The sequence below is a fragment of the Molothrus ater genome, chromosome 2 (assembly GCF_012460135.2).
Source record: "Molothrus ater isolate BHLD 08-10-18 breed brown headed cowbird chromosome 2, BPBGC_Mater_1.1, whole genome shotgun sequence".
Lineage (NCBI taxonomy): Eukaryota > Metazoa > Chordata > Aves > Passeriformes > Icteridae > Molothrus > Molothrus ater.
Window position 1 is genome coordinate 69,902,929 of NC_050479.2, and position 20,210 is coordinate 69,923,138.

Below are 20,210 nucleotides of genomic sequence, written 5' to 3' on the forward strand. Positions count from 1 at the left end.
TTTATGCCACTCCTTTTGTGTCTGTCCTTTGTGTGGGATTGAGTTGCAGGGGGAAAAAAGCTTCAGAATAGAAACCAGCAGCTGAGTTACAGCATAGGTTCAGGAGAAGTGAGGGAAAATTGAAAGGCAGTGGATAAGCTAAAGCATGGCATTTCTTAGTTTTATAAATTACCTCTGTGTAATTGTAGGCATCTTTTTAATGGAACATATGCAGCAATTACATCATTAGTAAAATGCTTATTGCTTGTGAGGTTTAGAAGGAGCTGGAAATACTGCCTGAGCTACAAGACAGCTTAGAGACAGCTGAAAACTGTATTATGCTTTAGGGGAAAATAAGTCTGATTGATTTGTTTCCTGGAGGACAAAGTAATGAGTGAGGATTTGGGTCCAGCCAGATTTCCCCCATTGCAACTTCTTTCCAATGGGCCTGCCTGGGTTCCCCTGTAAATCATTCACTCTTGCATGTTGTTGTGGTAAGCTGTTTTCAGGCTTTCAGAACAAGAGACAAAAGAAGGGAAATACACATTGTTTTCAAAACCCAGCACGGAATTTCTTGGGACAGAGCAAGCTGTGCAGAAACATAAGCATTTTCCATATTTGAGGTTGTCAGAATCTGTTGTAGGAAAAAAGGTCAGATATCAATACAAGAGTCTGATATTTCCCCATCAGGACTACACCTCCATTTTTGGATTCAGGAGTTCCAACTCCAAATGTTCGGCAGGAATCAGAAGTAAGTGAAAAAGGATGCATCTTCGAAGGACAAAGCAGTGCAGTGAGAGAGCTTCCCTTGTTGGCAAAAGCCTGAGTAAGCAGGTGGGGCTGGCAGCGTGCCCTGGAGGTTAATGCAGTCAGTCACCAAGCTGGAGGGGAAGGTGAAGCCCTCACTTCTGCCCAGCTTCTCAGGAAAGGTCCTCTGAGCAGGCTTCTGCTGCTGCCTCCCATTTCTTCCCCTTGGGTGCTGGGAGAAAGAAATGGTAGTTAGGACCGAGACAGTGCAAGGCTAAAAAAAGCCCACCCAAAAATCAATGTATATAGTATTGATGGCATTTAGAACAGTGTTCATTTCTTTCTTTGGTGAGCTCCAAGCAGCAGCAGGGCCAGCGTTTCCTTTCTTCTGCAGCTGAGCTGCCCCAGTGGGCCCAGAGGTTGCTGTCTGCCCACCCATCCATTCCAGCTGCCTGTTGTGCTGGCTGGGGTTTTATGGTGCCACTGAGGCTATTTCTGGATGACAAATCTGTATTAGAGAAATATTTTTTTAGTGCTAATGCAGGAGCGGTCTAGCTGAGCACAGACAGCAGTCTTGTTAATTTTCCAGGCTGTTGCTATCTTACTCTAAGCCGTCCCTAGACAGCCTCACCATTTTATGTTTCCTCTCTAATGGCATGAGCCAGGATGTCATAATATTCAAAATCAAATGTACCAGAAAATATAATAAATTAGAGTTGGGCTAGCAGAGTAATTGAAGAATAAACTGAATTTAAACCGAACAGGATTGTGTTATGAACTGATTGCTATTCACAAAATGCACCAGAGGAGTGTGACTTCATGTAGATTTACTATTGATGGCAGCATTTCCTAGATGGCTCTTGGCAATAAAGAAATGAAAACGGTGTGAACTTTTGGGTTAGTACCAGAACATAACAATGCAGTAAAGGAAAAGTACTGTTCTCGTTACACTGCAAAGTGATTCTGGAAGAAAGATTTTCCTGTGTTTTATTTATTTATTTAAGATGTTTATGTGTATTTAGAAATCATTGACTTTATAAAAAGGGAATACAGGCCTTGGCATGGAAATAACTGATTTTTTTCCCCAACTCTTAATGTAATTCTTCTGTAAGAAACTACTGAGGAAATGTAGCAGTAGAGAGGATTCCTCCTCTCACTTCTGAAAATTGAGTTTAAGGACATTTGATGTCCTTAAGGAATTTTAAAGTTGTTTGCCCAGACAGTTTTACAGCAGATAGAAAATTCTACTCAAAGAAAAATACACAGACTATTTTCTATTTCACTAAACCAGGTAATGTACATACATAAGACATTTTAAAAATAACCCTTCAGCTGTGATGCTGGTAGAGGCATAGAGAGATGGCATAAGATCTGGATTTGTGAGCTACGAGTTAGCTGAGCTGAGCCCTGTGTTCTTCTGTTCTCTTGAAATGTGAAATGAGATAGAGCTAGTGAAAGGCACCCTGAGGGTTGCTTGTACAGCCAGAAGCCATGGGAAAGCCTGTGCAAATGGAAGCAGTCAGCAGCAGGTACTTGCTAAAACATAGCAAGTGCTGTCTGAGCTGCTGGGCTGAGGAATCTGCGTGGGTTGTGCGCGAGCCAGCCCTCTGCTGAGCAGGCCTGTTGATGTTGAGGTAGTCAAACTGCTGGTGTGCAGAGAAACTGAAAAACCACACTGGACAATACTTTATTTTCTATTTATTCTTACTTTGAGAACGCAAAAGAAATTTTGCAAGGATGAGCTTTTTGGGAGCAATGATCCAAGCTCAAGGCAAGACTCATCTGCTTTCACAATTGTGTGCTGTGATGGAATACCAGCAAATAGAAGGGCTGTTCAGTGGTAGAAATTGAACAAGCCTACAAGCCTTTGGTGGAAGTGGGGACAGATGGGGAAAAAAGCAATATTACTGCCCCAAAATAATTAATTTTGTAATTATAAACAGTGTGATTTGTTTAATTGAGCTCTTCTAAGTTTAAAGGTTTAAGTTGTGTTTAAATGTGAAATGGTATTTTTATTTTCATTATTCTTGTAAAATTTAAATAAGGTTCTCTACCAGAATGGTAATGAAATCAATTTGATTTTTAAACTAATACTACAGAATGGTAAAAAACAAGCAGCACTTGTGAGCTAAATACTTGAATATATACAGTAAGGTTTAGCATTATTAAACTAATTCAAAACGCTGTTAAATCCCTTGATTTAAATTACTTCACTGTGCCATGACCTGATGGAATTAGAAATTAATCTAGAAGATACAATTAATAGACTACATACATCTCTCATGTAATACTTAAACTTAATTATTTTTCTGTGTGTATTTTGATCACTTAATAAGTTATTTCCTTGCATCCATCCCATATCCCATAGAAGTAGGCTGAGGGATCACCCCAGGAGGGAGCATGGACAGCTACTGTCTGTCCTTTTGGGCTGACTGGGAAATAGTTAGGGCCAGTTTCATAAACAAGCTGCCAACAACCTTGGCTCTCTCTTCAAACTTGTGTAGGAGAGAACTTGGGAGAATGCTGTTATAAAGGAAAAAATAATCTTCCTAACAGTAGGGGGGAAATCGGCAGCATTTAACCCACTTAAAAAGAAACAGGCAGTACAGGAATTCCTACAGGAAGGTTTTGAGGAAGGTAGCCTTCAAGATCTGGTATTTCTGCTTGCTGCAATGGGAAGTTCTGATATTTTGTGAAAAATTAAGAGCTCTTTTGTGTTAGGACTCCCTGTTACTTGCCAGGTGGAAAGTAACAGGGAGTCCTAACATCCCAGGTGACTTTTCATGAGTTAATAAAACACTGCTTATCTTTGAGAGCTTTCCCCAGTGGAACACTTGTAACAAGTGTTGTCTGATTAAGGTTTTTTCTGGCTGTGCTCAGTCCCTTTCCTAATGCTTCTTACTTTGTTAACTTAGCACACGGAATCTGTGTGCTATGGGTGAGCTCTTAGTGCAGGTAAGACCACTGGAGAAACTTTGAGTGCAGTTGTTAGGGAGAAATATGATAGGTAAATGGAGTTCTTTCAGAGACTTGTGGAGCATGATTTTCTTTCAAAATATGCTGGTGGCATGGAATAAAGTCATTATTTCTGATAAAGTTCATTTCAGTAGTAAATATTAGAAACAACTCAGTTTGAGCAGTCCAGATTGTTTTGGAAGCTGTAGGCAGTTGAATGATGTATTAGAATTCAAGCAGTATATTTTTGTAACATTTAGAAGCAGAAAATCTAAACCACTTTCAGAGGGTGAATGCATCCTGGAAACATGCAGCAGTTACCATGATTAACCATTGGAAAACACTGTTGTGCTCAATCTTGTAGTAATGTGACCAAAGGTCCTTTGAGAACCAAAAAGAGTAGTAACAAGGAACCCAAAGGTGCTGTTGCTGGGGCATGGGCCACAGGCAGTACCTGGGACTTGCCAGTTTCTGATGTGAATGCTTTCAGGTAACATGTGAAAGCTGGAAGGACTTGGAAAAGAAAAAAGTTTAGAAAAAAATATTAGAGGATGCTTTATTTAAGAACTCTTCTTTCCTCATCTGATTGGTAAGTAAACCACAGTGCATAAATGTAATGGAAGCTTTCATAATTTAAAAAAGATGTTTATATATCTGGTGGCATCACTGATGGGCAGCTAATCCAGTTAGGTGTGGCTGGTGACAGTTTGCTACAGACTGAGTAAATACCATAAATACCTAATGATGGGAAACTCAGGAACTGTCAACATGACCAGCTAATACCACTAAGTAAAGATTTCACTCTTGGATCCAGAATTGCAGAAGTGTGTATTTAATGTGTACACGTGACCTAATCACTTCAGGTAGTTCCACTGTGCAGTGATGCTGTTGGGATCAACATTTAATGCTGCAATCTCTGTTGAGGAATGCTTTTTCTGTATTAGGTAGGCAGGGAGACAATGTTATGTAAAGTCATTGATGTCATTGCATGGTGGCTGATAAAGCGGACAGGTGGGATGAGAAATCTGAGACTGATGTGCAAGATATCCATCCTTGTACACCCTGCTGCTGGCGTGGTGTTGGACTGCTCAGGATCATTGTAGGTGTGTTATTAAATGCTTTAGGGATAGCCTTTTAAAAATATGGCAAGTCAGCTTTGCCACGGACACTTCTATGCCTGAAGAATCTTTTCAGTCTGTTATTTTAAGTTATGCATGCCCCAAAGCAAGTGTAAGTCTTAAAATCAGAAAATACCAGGGTGGAAGGCACCTCAAGGATCATCTTGTCAACCTTTCCTGACAGAAGCACAGGCTAGACAAGGTGGTGCAGCACCTTCTCCAGATGCATTTTGAAAGTGTCCAGCATTTGGGAATCCATCATTTCCCTGGGGACATTATTCCAAGAGCTGATTGTTCTCATTGTGAAAAACATTCCTTTTTTGTCCAATCAGAGTCTTCACAGAGATAACTTGTACCCATAAGCCCTCATATTTTCCATGTCTCCTTGTAGAATAGGAGTCTCCAGCTTCTTTGTAGCCACCCTCTAAATACTGGAACATGTTGATAAAGTCTCCCCTAAGCCTTTCCTCAAGGCTGAACAAACCCAGTTCTCTCAGCCTCTCCTCATATGGCAGACTTTCCAGTCCTTTGATCATCTTTCCCCTCTCTGGGCCTTCTCCAGTTTCTCCATATCTCTTTTAAGCACTTCTAAGTGTGTCCATTAGATAGGGAGATGAACAGCTCATAAATTCAGATGTTGCTCTATTTCATGTTCAGTCAAATAGACTTTGATGGTTTTAATGTAGCAGCACAAAGGCATTTTGAGTTTTGTGAATGCGAAAAGGAATATTAATTCCAGCTTTATCTCTGAAAAGTTCAATGAAAAAACCAGGGAAGAGCCTTTCACATGTTTCACTGTGTTCTTTTCCTACCTTGGTAAGAGCTGCTTCTCTTTTTCATTTACAAAGAATGTAGTAGCTGAAAAGAAACTTTCTTCATGTGAAAGAAAAGAAAGAAAATGAGAAAATGAGTCTAGAAGATTGTCAGCAGAAATATTTCATGGGGTTCACAGAGGGTCTCTTTGTACAAAAATGGGAGAACTACAGATACAAACTAAGTCTCTGAATGAGGCAATAGTTTCTTTGAAATGGCATGCCAGTAAAATTCTTTTTTTTTTTTTTCGTCTCACCTCTTCCACATTTCTGAATAGGGCGTAGAAAAAGCCCATCAGAAAAGTTCATAAAGGTTAAAACCTATGATTGTCAGCGACTTAGAGATTATTGGGTAAAGGCATTAAATAAGTGAGGTATACAGTGACTGTTTTGGGGGCATTATGTTGTTCTGTTGCACCTTACAAAGTTAAAATGTCATGAGTTAAAAATGTGTTTCCTCATATTTATGCACAACATAGACCAGCACAATTGCTCAGCTAAACAAACAGGACATTTTCAATTATAAGGTGCCATTACCTTTGTGTGTTCTTGTCATTTATGAAATCAGTGGGTGGTTAATTAAATTGCTCCTTTGGACTCTCCTGAAGGCTGTGTATTAATTATATTTTAGTGGTGGTGTGCACATTTCTCAACTTTTTAATGAGGGTAAAAGTTGTTTACCTCTTCCTTTGTGAATGCTTTTTTTTTTTTTTAGGTAGGTATAATATGGGGTTTTGTGGTAGGTTTTTCTTTCTTTCCCATAAATCTCATTATTCAGCTGCTCTTTGCAATCATGTGGCATGCCTTAGTTTAAATGAAATCTTAAAATGTTAAATTTCATGTTGCAAAGTACTGCTAAAGCTGCGGAGTCTGCGTGTTGAACTCCACGTTGTTGGAGGGAACAGGTTCAACACTCAGGAGAGCAGGCTCCCTTCAGCCACTCACGTCTTTTGAAAGCAGTTCTGGGGCTCACACCCAGAATTCTTGTTCAGCCTGTTGGCTGAGCAGGCAGATTTCGGCTGTCCTCCTCCTTTCCTCCGTAGAAGGAGCAGCACTGATGCTTGTGAGTTCAGAGGGAGGCTTGTGGTGGCAGTGCTGGGTTGGGGAGCAGCTGTTGTGTGGCAGGGTAAAGGCTGTGCTTACACCCCCTTCCTTTGCTGTGTGGTGTTTCACCATGCTGTTCCATACAGCTGAGATCTTCGTGAGGAAAATCGTGCTGTCTTAGCAAATGCCATTTCCAGCTATGACTTTAATCAATGACACATGTGCTGAAGGAAGCCCATGTAGGTGTAGTGCTGGTGTGCTCACAGAGGAACACAGTAGCTGGGATTGGTTTGTGTTGGTTCTTCAGCTGAAATGGAGCATTACAAGTAGGTGTAAAAACCCAAAGAAAATGCCGCTAGCCTAGCATGACTATCATTGACATTGTCATTTTAAGGCTGTTGGAAATGTCTCTAGCAGAGGTCAAAAGTTTTCTTAGTGCTATGTCTTTGAAATACCATCACAGGTTTTATCTCATGGGAAGGAGCAGAATGGGCCTCACTTCTGACTGGACAATTTATTTAACTGGTCTGATGGTCTCACCAGGGGTGATGTCTCATCTAGGCCATGCAGCTCTTCTATGAAGCAGAACAGGACATCAGTCCTCTTCATTATGCTGTTTATCTAAGCCTGTTTGTTTAAAGCCACACCAAGCCAAGAAGAGGCAGGAAAAACAGATTTGTTGCTTTTTCATAGGGATGATTTACTTTGCAGTGATATTTTCTCAAGTGGAGGATATTATAAAGGCCACCCTGAAGTCTTCTGAAGTATTCCCTGAGACCTCGAACTGAACCCTGTGCTGCTGGAGAATGCTCTTCTACTGCTATTTATCATGGTGTTTGTAGATTTGGAGGTTTTTTTCATCCACTTCATGGAACTAAGTGAAGGAAGAGGACAGTCTTGAGGGATAATGGTGGTTATCACATTTAGCTGGTCGTTGACTCTCCTGTGTGTAATTTGTCTGGTATAAGGGAAAAATAATACTAAAGTATTCAATTTGTAAGTGGAGTTACTAGACTTTATAAAAGCTGCTATGGAAGATAGTTGTAGTTTGTGGCTCTGCAAATAAGCATGATTTTATAGTATTCAAAAAGCCAGAAACTTAGTTAATTTGAAAGAAAACCATAATAATATTTCCCCTCCTTTTTTAATCAACAAAAGTAAAGTGATTTCAGGGTGTAAAATGGACTTTCTGTGTTGAGTACACCTCTAGTATTGAGATACTGAATTATATATGGAAATTGAGACTTTGTCAGAAAGTATGTGCAGTTTTGAAAACAGTCTCAGTATTCCACTTTAAATTTTTTCTTTAAAAAAGCAAAATTTTCTGAAATAGAAGAGTGGAAGAAAGAAGAAGGATGTTACATAATCCACTTGGTTGTTTTTCTTGCAAACATTTTGTTGCTTTACATAATATTTATAGCATAGAGAATGACAGGGACTCGAAATGTCCCATCTGTGTTGTAAAGCCACTGTACACGCAGAGTTACTGTAAGGATTCCTGCACAGGTCATCCCTGTGTTCTGTGGGGTGTGCTTACAAAACTGTGAGTTGTGAGGTGCTACGGGGAGTAGCAAGGTTTCATTATGCATGCACAAGAAATGGCTGGCGACATTTTAGCCTGCAGTTAATTTTAATGTTAAGTTTAGGTTTTGAAAAGGACACAGTGTAAGAGAGTTTCTGCAGATCTTCTACACTGGCTCCTGCTCCGGTTAGTATTTGCTGAGCCACGGCTGTTAGGGCTTCACTCATATTCGTGTGAGGTTAGGTGATTAATTTACTGCTTTAAGGAAATCAAACCCTGAGAGCTGCTTAGTGGCTTTAGGAGGAACTGGTCCTGTTTTAATTACCCATTGGTGAATTAATTTGTGTATACCAGCATGCCGACAGCCTTTCTCCTTGGAGTTCCCTGTTACCATGTGATATCCCCTCCTCCAAGAGATGAACAGTATATTCTTCTTTTCCTGTTGGCAGGTGTTCTGTGCTGCCTCCGCTGGCATGGAAGGCTAAGAAATGTAGACTAAAAAGGTGATTCTGAAGGGAAGGGGCTGTTGTGCTCTGTGTTGCAGGTTTTGTAACAGATCCTGGGTTCCGGCTGCCAAGGAATTGTACCGGGGTGTTTCCAGGGCTCTGCTCGGCATTTTAAGGATGCTCCTCTTCAGAGGCTGGGTGCCAAGTCCTTAACTGCAGGTTAGACCCTGTGATGGGAATTACAAACAAGAAATGAGGGGGATGCTTTTGATTCGGCTTGTTTCAAGTGCATAGGCTATTCATACATGAAGTGGAAAGTGAGTCTCTTTTAAATTAGCTGGTTTGTGCTTTTTGTTTATTTTTTTTTAATTTCTTTTTCCTTGGCTTTTTCCTAAATTATGTGGTTCTCTGTTTTTTGTTTTTTTGTTTTTTGGTTTTTTTTTAACAGGCTGGTGCTTTGCAAAATGCTGTGGTCAGGAATCTAGATTTCACTTGACTAAATACAAAGGCTCTTTCTGGTGATTTGTATGTATGTGAATTTGTAAAGATTAAAAAAATTTTAGCTATGCGCAGTAAAATTCAATTTTAAAAACACATTTCATGCATTATGTGAGATAATACAAAGATAAAGAGTATCTTTGTAGTCAGAATGTGAGAAGAAGTGAAATAAAATGAAACATTTATGCAAATACAAGCAGAGGTCTGTGTACCTTCTGCCTGAAATTAAACCAATGTCCTCCTTTCTCATGGCTATTTGTATTATTTATAATTGCATGAGATGTGTATTGAGAGGGTGGCTGGGAAATAAGCTCTTAAATGTAAAAGCTCTTTGGTCTCCTAGGATACCTATGTAGTAATAGTTGTACAGTTATCCATAAGGTTTTCCATTGGGCATCCTAGAAACCCTCTAAACTTCCAGGTAGCCTTTATTAACCACCTTGCAAAAAAAAGGTTGCTCATTTTGCTAGGCACCGTGCAGAACATGCAAACTTTAAGTAACACAAGTCCTTTGATTAAGACTTTTTTAAAAATTAGGAAGTGATGACATGCTTCTGAAAAACAGAATGAGAAAGTAAAGATCATTCAGGCATTTGCTCCTTCTATTTTCACTAAATCTATTTGCCTTCAGGGTTTGTTGATGTATACGAATTTTGAAAAAACTTCACTTAATGTTTTCAAGTGGAAATGTTTGTCTGAAAGAATAACTCCCATTTTGCTGTTTTTCTAGGATTTGAGGAGGGGAAGGAAGGGAAGAGAAAAAGGGGGGAGCAATTAGGGTGTCAGGTCTGGCTGTCAAGCATTGTTTTTTTAATTGAAGATGGGAAATTGTTGGAGAGGTTCAGTCATTTTGTTGGTGATTTTTCTTACCCCAAGCATACTGTGTATCAATGTTAAACCTAATTATTTGGGATAAGATTTTATAGCAACTTCATTGCACACTTTGGCCCCCAGTTTTCCACTAACTAGGAATCTCTAAGCCAAAGCACCCCCTTGGTTGCATTTGAAAGTTTGAAGGGAGTCAGGAGGCCAGTGGAAAACAGGGGTCACCAGCCAGCCAGACCCTCAGCAGATGTGCTGTTCTCCAAATCTCTCATCTAGAAAAAAACCACACCTTTTATTATATATAGGAAAGCTGCAGTGATTTATTTTCATGTACTCAGTGGAAACAAGAGAGTCTTTGTAAACCCTTTATGGTTTAGATTCCATTTAGTAATAAGGTTTGGCTAAAGCAACAGAACATGCTTTAACAGCAAAGTATCAGTTCACAATTTAACTTTATTGAAACTTAATATTCAGTTAAACTGGTCTGTGTGGACAAGCACTAAATCTGAGTTCATACATTTCTAGTCCCGAAGTTTACGAAGGAGAATGTATGCAAATTACTCCCTTCAGCCAAAGTATGGTATATTATTGTAGTAGCTTTCCAGTGTAACTTCTTGGTTCCATGAGCAGTTTTATCTTTTCCATCTTAAAATTCTTCAGCTAGCATGGCCTTTTCACAACTCTGTCATCCCTATATCTTTTATTTACAGTGTCATGTTGCCTGGGTTCTTATCCCATATGACTGATACTAAAAGGCAGTGCTGCTTGTAGTTGAGTCTCCTGCTCTTAAAGCAAGTTGTCTCCTTTGAATGAAACTCTCATCATGTTCTTGCCTGGACTTCTGCTTTTCACATTGCACACAGAAAGGACAGGGTAAAGGCTTTTAATTACTGTGTTTGGCCTCCTCTTTGTTCATTAAATTGAAATTACTAGCTTTTTCACTCTGAAAATCAGTGGAAATCAAGGCTGTTCTCTTACTGCAGTGTTAAACAGTTCTTCACTGATGTGTGAAAAGTTGGGTTTCTGACCCAAATGTCTGTGTGGAAAACAGACATTTCCACACAGAAATGGTGGAAACTGGTAACTGTGGAGCAAGCTATTGTTTGCTTTACACTAGACCCTGTTCCTCTGAGTCACTGCACCAGTCTGAGCTTGATGGTAAGTTTGAGTTACTTGTTAAAAGCTCTGGATTTTACAAACAGGAAGTTTGCAGGTGAACTTCTGAGTAACTCATTGAATCTTTGTTGCTGCTGATAGGAGCAAAAAAGCTTGGAAGTCTGCTATTTCCAAATAACCAGTTGCATGCTAGGTCTGTTGTGTGAAGATATCGTGGCCTTATGAACACAGCAGCTACTGCTCCTGCCTCTGTACGAAGGGTAGGCAGGTGTCTACAGCCCCTCTGGTCCTTGTGTTGCATTTCTGGCATCCTACAGTCTTTGTGCAAGCACTTCTCCCTTTTTGAGGAAACGAAATATGTCCCATGGGAATGTGCATCCTTATCTTGGAGACACCGTAATACTTTGGGATCAATTGCACAGCTCCCAGTGGAGTAGGAGTGTTATCTGGGGTGGTTTCTAGCTTTTGGACAATGTAGCAATGAAAAAAAAAAGTTAAAAGTTTAAAAAAATGTTTCATGTAAGTATCTGGCATAAAACATGTGAAAGTGTTTAGTATGAGTTGGGAGTTTAAAAAAATTATGGAAATAAAAGGTGGTTTATGAATTTTTTATGTCTGTGAACCTAGCCTAACTTGTTGAGAAGTGCTTGGTTTGGGAAAATGAGCATTGTGGTTAGGGAGTGCAAAGAAGATGGATACTCCAGAGGGTGAGTTGTCTGCCTTTTAAAGACCTTTTTCCAAAAGCACTGCTAATGAAGTAATATCCTTCAAAGCAAGACTGGTATTTTAAAAGCTAGCTCTTAAGGGTTGAATACATAGAATAAATGAGGAAGCAAAAATTGTATCATCCCCCACAGATGCAAAATTTCAGCCTGCTGAGAAGAGATTGGACAGGGAGGAGGAGGAGAAGGTTGGCTCCTTCCCGATGTAGCATGTTTTTGTCAGTCTCTGTTGCTGCATCCATTTTGACTGTGGGTACAGAAAAGTGGTGCCTGAAGTTAGGAATCGGAACTCTTCAGCACACCGCTCCTTTACCACTGTCTTCCCAAAACGCGTGACTTGGAATTCCTTGCTGATGTGAGTAAATGTCCTGTACGTATTGTACAAATTCATTGTTAACTATCTTAAGAAGTGAAATGCATTTTTCTTTCATAATTTCATGTCTTTGTTTTTTTTAACAACTTGGGGTTTGTTTGCCAGATGAGCGTAGCAGTTGGAATCCTGATGCCTCCCCACCCTAGCAGACTTCTGAGCTTTGCCCCTTTTTGCTTGTAGCCTTCTGTGAGGACTTAAGTCTCTTTTATTGAGCAATTTTATTCTAGTTTATTTCTTGATTTATACTTCTATTAATGTATCTCTTCTGTCTAATCTCTGCATATGGCTATCAGTTTGATGTTTTACATAGATGCTGCCAATTACCTGGTTTTAGTGTCATTTTTTTTTTCTTTAGTTTTAATTTTTGCTACTCATTTAGAAGATAATGATTATAAGTTTTTGCCTTTCTTTAGGAATATTACCTTTTCTTAAAGAGAACAAGACTACTGAGGAAAACAGACAGAAATGCTGTTACAGCAGCTCAGCTTTCCCTCTTCCACATTATTCATTCTGCAGAGGGGAGTTAGGAGATTGCTGTTTAACAGTTAGCCCCTGTCACTTGTATGAGTACATGGCAGGGCCTGCTGGCCTGCTGTGTGTGCACTGCTATGCAGCTTTGCTAAGATTTCTCACTTGAATCTTAAAGAACGGTTTTTCAATAGTGTTACCACTGAGGTAGTTTCTTTCTGAGGGCACTAGCAGGAGTCAGAGAACGTGCTAAAGCAGCCAAACTTTGCATCTCAGGCAGGTAAAGAGATGCACCATAGAAGCTTTCCTATGTAATAGCTAGTGAAATTCTATTTTTTTACATGTGTGTATATATATATAACATGCAATCAGGCAAGCTAATAGGGAATGTGAAACAAAAAGCTGGCAAACATGGTTAAGGAGTAGAGAAGTGTTTTTAGAAAAAATGTCTGTTTTTTTCATTCAATAACTGTTGTCTCTACTCTTTCTTGGTGGCTGTGTAATTACAAGGGCTGAAGTGGAGAATATATGATTCCTACAGCAGGACTAAAAACAAATGCAGTCTTTGCTTCTGTATTACTTGTATCTGTCAAATATGTATAACCAGACTGGATTTTACATAGTCAACTCAATGTCCACTTCCTTTTCTGAATCCTGTCTGGAGGCCTCAGATCAAGCAGTAGTCTACTCTGTATGTAAAGACCTGTTTACATACAAAGTATTTAAATGGGCTTTATTTAAGATAATATTTGTATATATTAAGGCTACAACTTCTAGATCTAACATGTTCTTATTATGTAAATTTTGCTGATGTGTGGAGCCATTTATTTTCAGTATCTGTACAGAGTACATCTGTTGCAGTATGACAGGTAGCCTAATTGGAAGGTCTCAGTGTAAAGGTTTTAATTTATGAAAAGCATCCTACAAAATAATATGAGGGTATTTTGCACAAGTCATGTTCTGCCCTTTTTATGTCCCCAAAGCTGGGTCAGGCAGCTGGCTCTGAAAAAAATCTTTTTACGCGTATCAGAAAGAAAGTTTCTCCTGGAAATTAACTGGAAATCAAGTTATGTACAGCAGCAAAGTGAAATGTCTTCAGCAGACTTAATAGGGAGAGGCACAGCCATCATCCTGAAGTGTTAAGAATCAAATTGTCTTTATTGTGCAGTTAATTCAAGTGTCGGCTAGTGCATGGCATCCTAACATAATTCCCAGGCACCAGTAGAGACTGCTCCGCCAGGGCAGTGAATGAGTCACCTGCTTGCCAAGGGGTGGCCAGTGCCAGTCCAGCTTTCCCTGATCCTGGTTGTGCTGGGCTGCAGACCAAGTGGGGCAGTTGTGGTGGTGAGTCGGTCGCTCTGCAGGCAATACCCCTGCTCATGGGCAAGTTGTAATTAGGCCTGTGTGTAGGTAGCCTGAGTTAAATACTCTTGACTATGGGCTCAAGAAGGCTCTTATTTTCCTCTTTCCTTTGAGAGTTCTGATGTGATGATACTTGCTTTATTTCATTAGGGAGAAAATAAGCAGTCTCTAGGCAGGGCAGACCGGTTTAAGGGGTTGCCTTAGCTCACCAAGTGATGTTCCTTAGCTGCTGGGGTTTGGCAGGTTGAGGCTGAAAATTGAAGCTGAAAGCTCCAGACCAAGTCTAGACCATTATCTGTGCTCTTCTGCTGTACTTTTAAGTTTCTTTCTCTGGCCATGGGTTGTCATGGGTTCCTTGCAGGCCATGGCACTCACTCCTGCAGAGGACTCTGCCTCCTTTTCTCCAGGAGGAGGACATTGTGTAGCTTATCATTTATCTGAGCTGTCTCTAAACCATGTCCTCTTGGCTCTTTCTTGCACAGATCTTAGAAATGCTTGTTTTCAAAGAGATCGGAGGTTTTTGTTAGCTTAGGAGGTAGCTTCATTTTTTTCACCCTATGTCTAAGCTAAAAAACTGCTTAGTAACAGCATAGTTTACCTTTGAAAATAGCTTTCCCCATCACTCAAGTTGTGATTGATGGGGGAAACCAGCTGTAACCAGTTACGCAAGGTGGCATATGCCTGAAGGAAGAGATGGGATGGTGTTTCTCTCTGAAAATAGTTAAGTCCTACAATTTAACTATTCAGAAAGTTCTTTTATCCTTTCCACCCCTCCACCTCCAGCTTCTCTCTGTCATCAAAGCCATTTCATGATTAATCCCAGTGCTGTCTCCCTGAATTTCCTCCATGCACACCCTGTAGGGATGGGGGCTGGTTATAAAGAAGTGCGGGAAAATGGAACATAGCTCTTGGATTCCTTTATTTCCTTTGAATCACTACTGCTCCTTAAAATTTGAATTAATCAAATCAAATTCTCTCTGTACATATCCAGGAATGAGCTACGTTTAATCTAGTTAAGTGTATTCTGTTCATCCACAAAAGTCCCTGTTTCAGGGCAAAGTGCATAGGGGAGGGCTTTCCAGAAGGTTTAGCATCTTGATGGACAGCTTTCTGCTGCCTTCATCTCTCCCAGCAGAAAGGGTGGCACATATGGCAAGGGCTGGTGGACAGATTGCGCGGCAGAAAATATCCATGGCGGATAAGCAAATGTTTTACTCTTTCTTGCTCTTCTCCTCTGCTCCATCAGTGAGAAGAAAGCCTCACTAATTGTCCCCTTGTCTTTTTGACCGTTGGGGTACTTTTTTCACTTCCACTGAATATAAAAGCCCACCTGTTACAGCAGCAGTAATTAAATACTGCTTTCCTTATTCTTTTTGTGCTAGGAAGGAAATTTGTCTTCGGGTCTCCTGGCAGGTAAGTCTGTGTTTTTTCACTTCTGTTTAATTATGTTTCTTTCTATTTACTTTTTCACTGCTGAAAAAATCCAGAAACAAGTTTAGGTACTTGTAAGTTTCTTCTAGGTTTTTTTAATACACTTAGGCCTAAAACCTGCTCTGTTGTTGAGAGTCCTGGGAGCATCTTAAACTCCCCAGGTGCTTGTCCTGTGTTGTTCCTAGCATGGGGCGATTTCTGACACAAAGTGGGGTTAGCCCCCAAAAACAGGCACTTCACTTTCCACTTAACAGAACATTTAGTGTATGTACAGAAAATAGATCTTGCAAATTGTAAAGGGAGCTCCTACCTTTTGTCTTACGAAACATGATGTCAGGGAAAGGCAAATACTTGAGCAACACTTTTATAGGGTGGGTAGCAGTGCCTGCTGAAGAGACTGTGCAAGTTCAAGTTCTTTGATGGGGTTTGTGCTCGCTGCCGACCAGGACATCTGACTAGCCATCCAAACCTGGGTGGCTCTGATCTAGCTTGGCTTGTGTGTCATATTTCCTCCTTTTTCTGCGTTGCTCTTGTTCAGTAGGACTATGCAAAATTTAGTCTGTAGATGTGTAGCTGTATCTTTGTTAGAGATTCATACTTGTCTCCTTTTCTTTTATGCTGAGATGATTTATTGGATATAGCTCTGTATTTTCTGTAAAGAATGGGTATTTCATTGTAGGAACCTCCGTAGAGTCACAGTCTTTATCTTTCCTGTCTCATTTGAGACCAATTTGACGAAAGTAAAGCTATTTTAATCTCCTGGTCCCAAAATAGAAGCCGTTCCATTTGTGCCATAGAAGATGGCTGCAGCAGGATTTTTGCCTGTTCGAGCAAAACCTTTTGCCCACTTGTTTTATCTCTGGGCACCGAGTCCTTCTTTCATCCTGTCATCCCCTGATGTCGAGCAGCCCTGGCTTTTTGGTGGTGGTTTTGGGAGATGGGTGACATCCATCATCTCTCCTAAGGATGGTCAGTCTTGTGCTGCCCCTCGGTTTCCCCATTCCAGACATCCCTTTGGTAGCTCAGATCCCCTGGACCTCTGCAGGCAGCTGTGGGGCAGAGAGGGGAGGGCGGGCGGTGCTTCTGTGGTGCCCCTGCCTGGCAGCGTCTCACCCCCCTGTGCAGCAGGGACCCTTAACGCTGTGATGGTAATTAAAGCCTGTAGCCCCCAGTTGCCACGGAAACGCAGCACTCCACAAATACAAAACACAACTTGCGGTCCTGTTAATTTTCCTAAATGCTCCTTATTTGTCAGATTTAAGCAGGGTTTCATGTCGCGTCCTTGAAAAATGCTGGACTGTGAAAATACCCAGCAAGGGAGTGCGTGTGCACTTTTTTTTTGAGGAATTGCATATAAAAACCCTCACCCCTGGGGCAGGGAAGGACAATCATCACCTGTGACCTCTTGCCTTTGCAGCGATGGTGCCACATCAGACCTGGTGTAAGGATGACTCCTTGTCTGGGAGGGCATTCCTTTGATGGAACAAAAAGACTAACACAGAGGCAAAAAATAATCTCTGGAGAGATGGTTTTACTGCAAGCCCAGCGTTGCCTGGTTGTGGTTTAGTGGAACAAAGTCACCATTCAGGTGCAATATTATTTAGTTTGACTATAAAAATTCCAGTCATTCTGCTGAACAACTTGAAAACATGGAAGAGGTTGCTCATCAGCACAAAAAATAGGTGTGTTGGGTAATTGGCATGTGGGGCTGCAGTGATAGCGGAAATTGCTGTGCCCTGTCCATCTCTTGTAGATTTTTGACTCGGAGCTGCCAGGTACTATGTTTTGTCAAAACTTTAATTTGTTTGCATTTCCAAAAGAGGAGGAGTCTAACAGGATTATTGCCTCATAAACTTGGACAGGGATTGAATCGGGGTTTGGTGTTTGAAGGCAGTGCAGCCTTTGGATATCAGTATAATTTACGTGGATATTGTAAAGTCAATACATGTTGCTAGTACTGCTGCACTTGTTTATTATATGGCTTTTATATTAAAGCAGAGATTGTATCTAATGAGCTAGGTCATGCTTATTGGGAGATGGGAAATAACAATTTCCCCTATGGTGATGTTTGCTAGCTATTTATTCTCATTATGTTTTTTTATTAATTTCTTCTGTCTCTTATACTTTCACTTAAGCTAGGGTCTGCTTTGAGAACAGTTACAAGTCATCAGCCTGATGCTGTAATTCCTGTGAAGAATACTGCACTGGGAACTAAGAACTAATGTTTAATTAATGTTATTATGTGGTTTTAAGCAATGGGTTTAACCACTGTCTAGTTTTTCTTTCCTGGGGCTTATGTCAAACACTCCTAACTGCTCAGAGATCCTGTTCACAGCCATGGCATTTGAATAAAGCAGGGGAATTTGAAAATTATGAGACCCTTCTTAGCTAGCTTAGGCAATCAGGGACTATTGTCCATGGAGAACAGATTGTGGAAATCCTGTGACATTTTAAAATTAAGCCAACCTTTCCTGAAATCCAAGATGGATGACTGTGCTGTTGTTCAGAGTTATTGATTAGTGTGTGTTACATATTATCCCTCAAGGTCAAATCGGCCAGGCCGGGCCAGGACTGCCTCAATTTAGGGCCTCATCAAATCTTCTGAATAGCTGTTACAATTTTTTCCATATGCTCCCTTGCCACACTGGAGAGGAATAATGAAGGGTTATATACTGAGGTGTTCCTGTGATGCCAGCTGGCAGCAAAATTTTGGGATCTCATCTCCTCTGAGATGAAGAGAAGAAGCAACTAATGTCCAGTGGCCTTTAATCAAAGGGAAAATACAGGTGGACAGTTTTTCACTTGCAGCTGGTTTAAATTACACAGAAGAAATTAATCATTGATTCAGTGGTTAGATAGATCTCAGTGCAAACGCATCCCCCTGGTTAGAGAGTTCTTAGGTGCAGAACTGAGATTTGCATCCCAGCCATTTTGGGATACAGAGACAATAGAGTCCTCCAAAGGAACAGGGGTGTCATTCATCTCAGGGGTGTTCTTTTGACATTTGCTTTTGCTTGAGAAAATTGCATAGACAGTAGTAAACAAAATAAAAAAATGGGATGTATTAAAGTTGATTTTAAAAGATATTAATTGTTAAGATGGATATTTTGCATAGTTGCTTACTTCTGGGGTATACTTGGGTTTTTGGTAAAATTTTGAAGAGTCAGTTAATGGGCTGTAAATCTCTAGGATTTTAATAAGATAATTTAGAAATAGATTGCTTAAATCTGAGAGCATTAATTGCAAAATACATGTTACCATTAACTTCAAACTGGAACTAGTGTTAACTATTTGTGACTCACTTAAAGACAAGTACAGTTAAAAGGTTAACTTACTGCTACAGTTCCAGTTTGCTTGTGGTTTTCTTTTTTTTTTTTAATAGCACCCATTCAGACAGAAGGAATAAATATTATGAAATCTGATGTAGGTATAAAGCCTGACATCTAATGCTTTTGTAAAAATGTGTTGAGCTTCTCCAGAGAATGTTCATTTCATCAATAAATCAGAACTAGAGGAGACCTAAGGATAAGGCCGTCTTTTTCAGTCTAAAATCACTTTTGTGCCGACTCCACTAAAAAAACTAAAATAAAAATTTGCACATAAAATTTGCAGTTTGGTGTCCAGTCTTGCCCAGTTCCCAAGTGGATTGTAATTTAAAACTGAAAGCAGGGCACCACCTGCACTATTTGACTGTTTTAATGAAGTCCTGGGAAAATTATTTTCTAGTGAATTATATGACTTGAATAACAGGCCTGGCTGGCTCTTTTACCCACTTCATAGTTTTTATAATTCTGGTTATTTTTCCTGTTTGCAGCTTTCCTGGGCTGTTATCATCCTGTGGAGCTGGTGATCTGCTGTGATAGGAGACAGAGAAAATAATATAAGGGATGCAGAAAGAGGGCTGAAGTAGGGTATTATAAAAGGCAGTGCTCTGGTATTGTGGATTTCAGGGATATAGTACCTTACATCAGGGAAATTTAGACCTGACCTGTCATCCCAGCTGTTGCTCAGACCACAAACTCTGTGTTTGTGAACTTTGTAAATAAACTGACATTTTGCACTGGGAACAGATGGTAAAATGTCTTGAGATCATAATTATGATCAATAAAAATTGTGGTGATTGTTTCCTCAGTCATGGAATGGGCTTGCCCCAAGTACAGCACAGCAGTGTGAAAGTAAAGAAATCTTGATTTTTTTAAATTTCTTTTTTTTTTTTTTCAGGTGGTTCTGGTGTCTTTATTTAGGTATTTATTTTTGTTGGTTTAGGGTTTTCATTGTGGTGGCATGATTTCTTCTGAATCTTCATTCTGTAATGCACTATCTCTTTCTTCCACAGCTCTGCTGGCAGAGAGGTGTGGAAGGTGGTCACATTAGCTGCAGAAGAGGTGGTGGGCATAGTTTATATGGCATTTATTGATGATTTAAGTTACCAGGGCAGTGGCAGCACTGAGGCAATGTCAGCTGCCACCAGGAAGAGCCTCTCTCTGGCCCTCTGCAAAGCAAAGCACAGCCCCGGGTTTGTCTCTGCACCAGCAGCATTCAGACCCTGGGATGGGTGAGCCGTAGGAACAGGTGTGTCTGCTCACCTCCTGCAGTGGTGGCAATAGAGTGACTGCCTGTGTCAAGCTCTTGTGATTACAGTAAACAGAGCCTGTCTCTGGGTATACCTTTCCTAAGAGATAAGGCTTGTGATTGTAATTTTTTACATGGCAGTGAATGCCTGGTTACTCTTCTCGGTTTTACATTTTATTCAAAATCTAAAGGAACTTGTTAAAATTTTTAACACAAAAAA

General features: G+C 40.3%; 1 protein-coding gene across 5 annotated transcripts in view; it reads left to right on the forward strand.

The window, feature by feature from the left end:
• LNX2 (ligand of numb-protein X 2) overlaps positions 1-20,210 on the forward strand; it is a 59,778-nt gene that overhangs the window by 9,946 nt on the left and 29,622 nt on the right. The window contains exons 1-2 of one of the 5 annotated variants that reach the window (XM_036404084.1): positions 12,028-12,139; positions 15,370-15,400. The exons of 1 other annotated variant lie outside the window; for it this stretch is intronic. The gene's annotated coding sequence lies outside the window, so the exon portion shown is untranslated. Of the gene's footprint in view, positions 1-8,663; positions 8,681-8,710; positions 8,843-12,027; positions 12,140-15,369; positions 15,401-20,210 lie in introns of those variants that run through there. 3 more of the 5 variants (XM_036404085.2, XM_036404083.1, XM_036404082.1) reach the window with 3 other exon arrangements.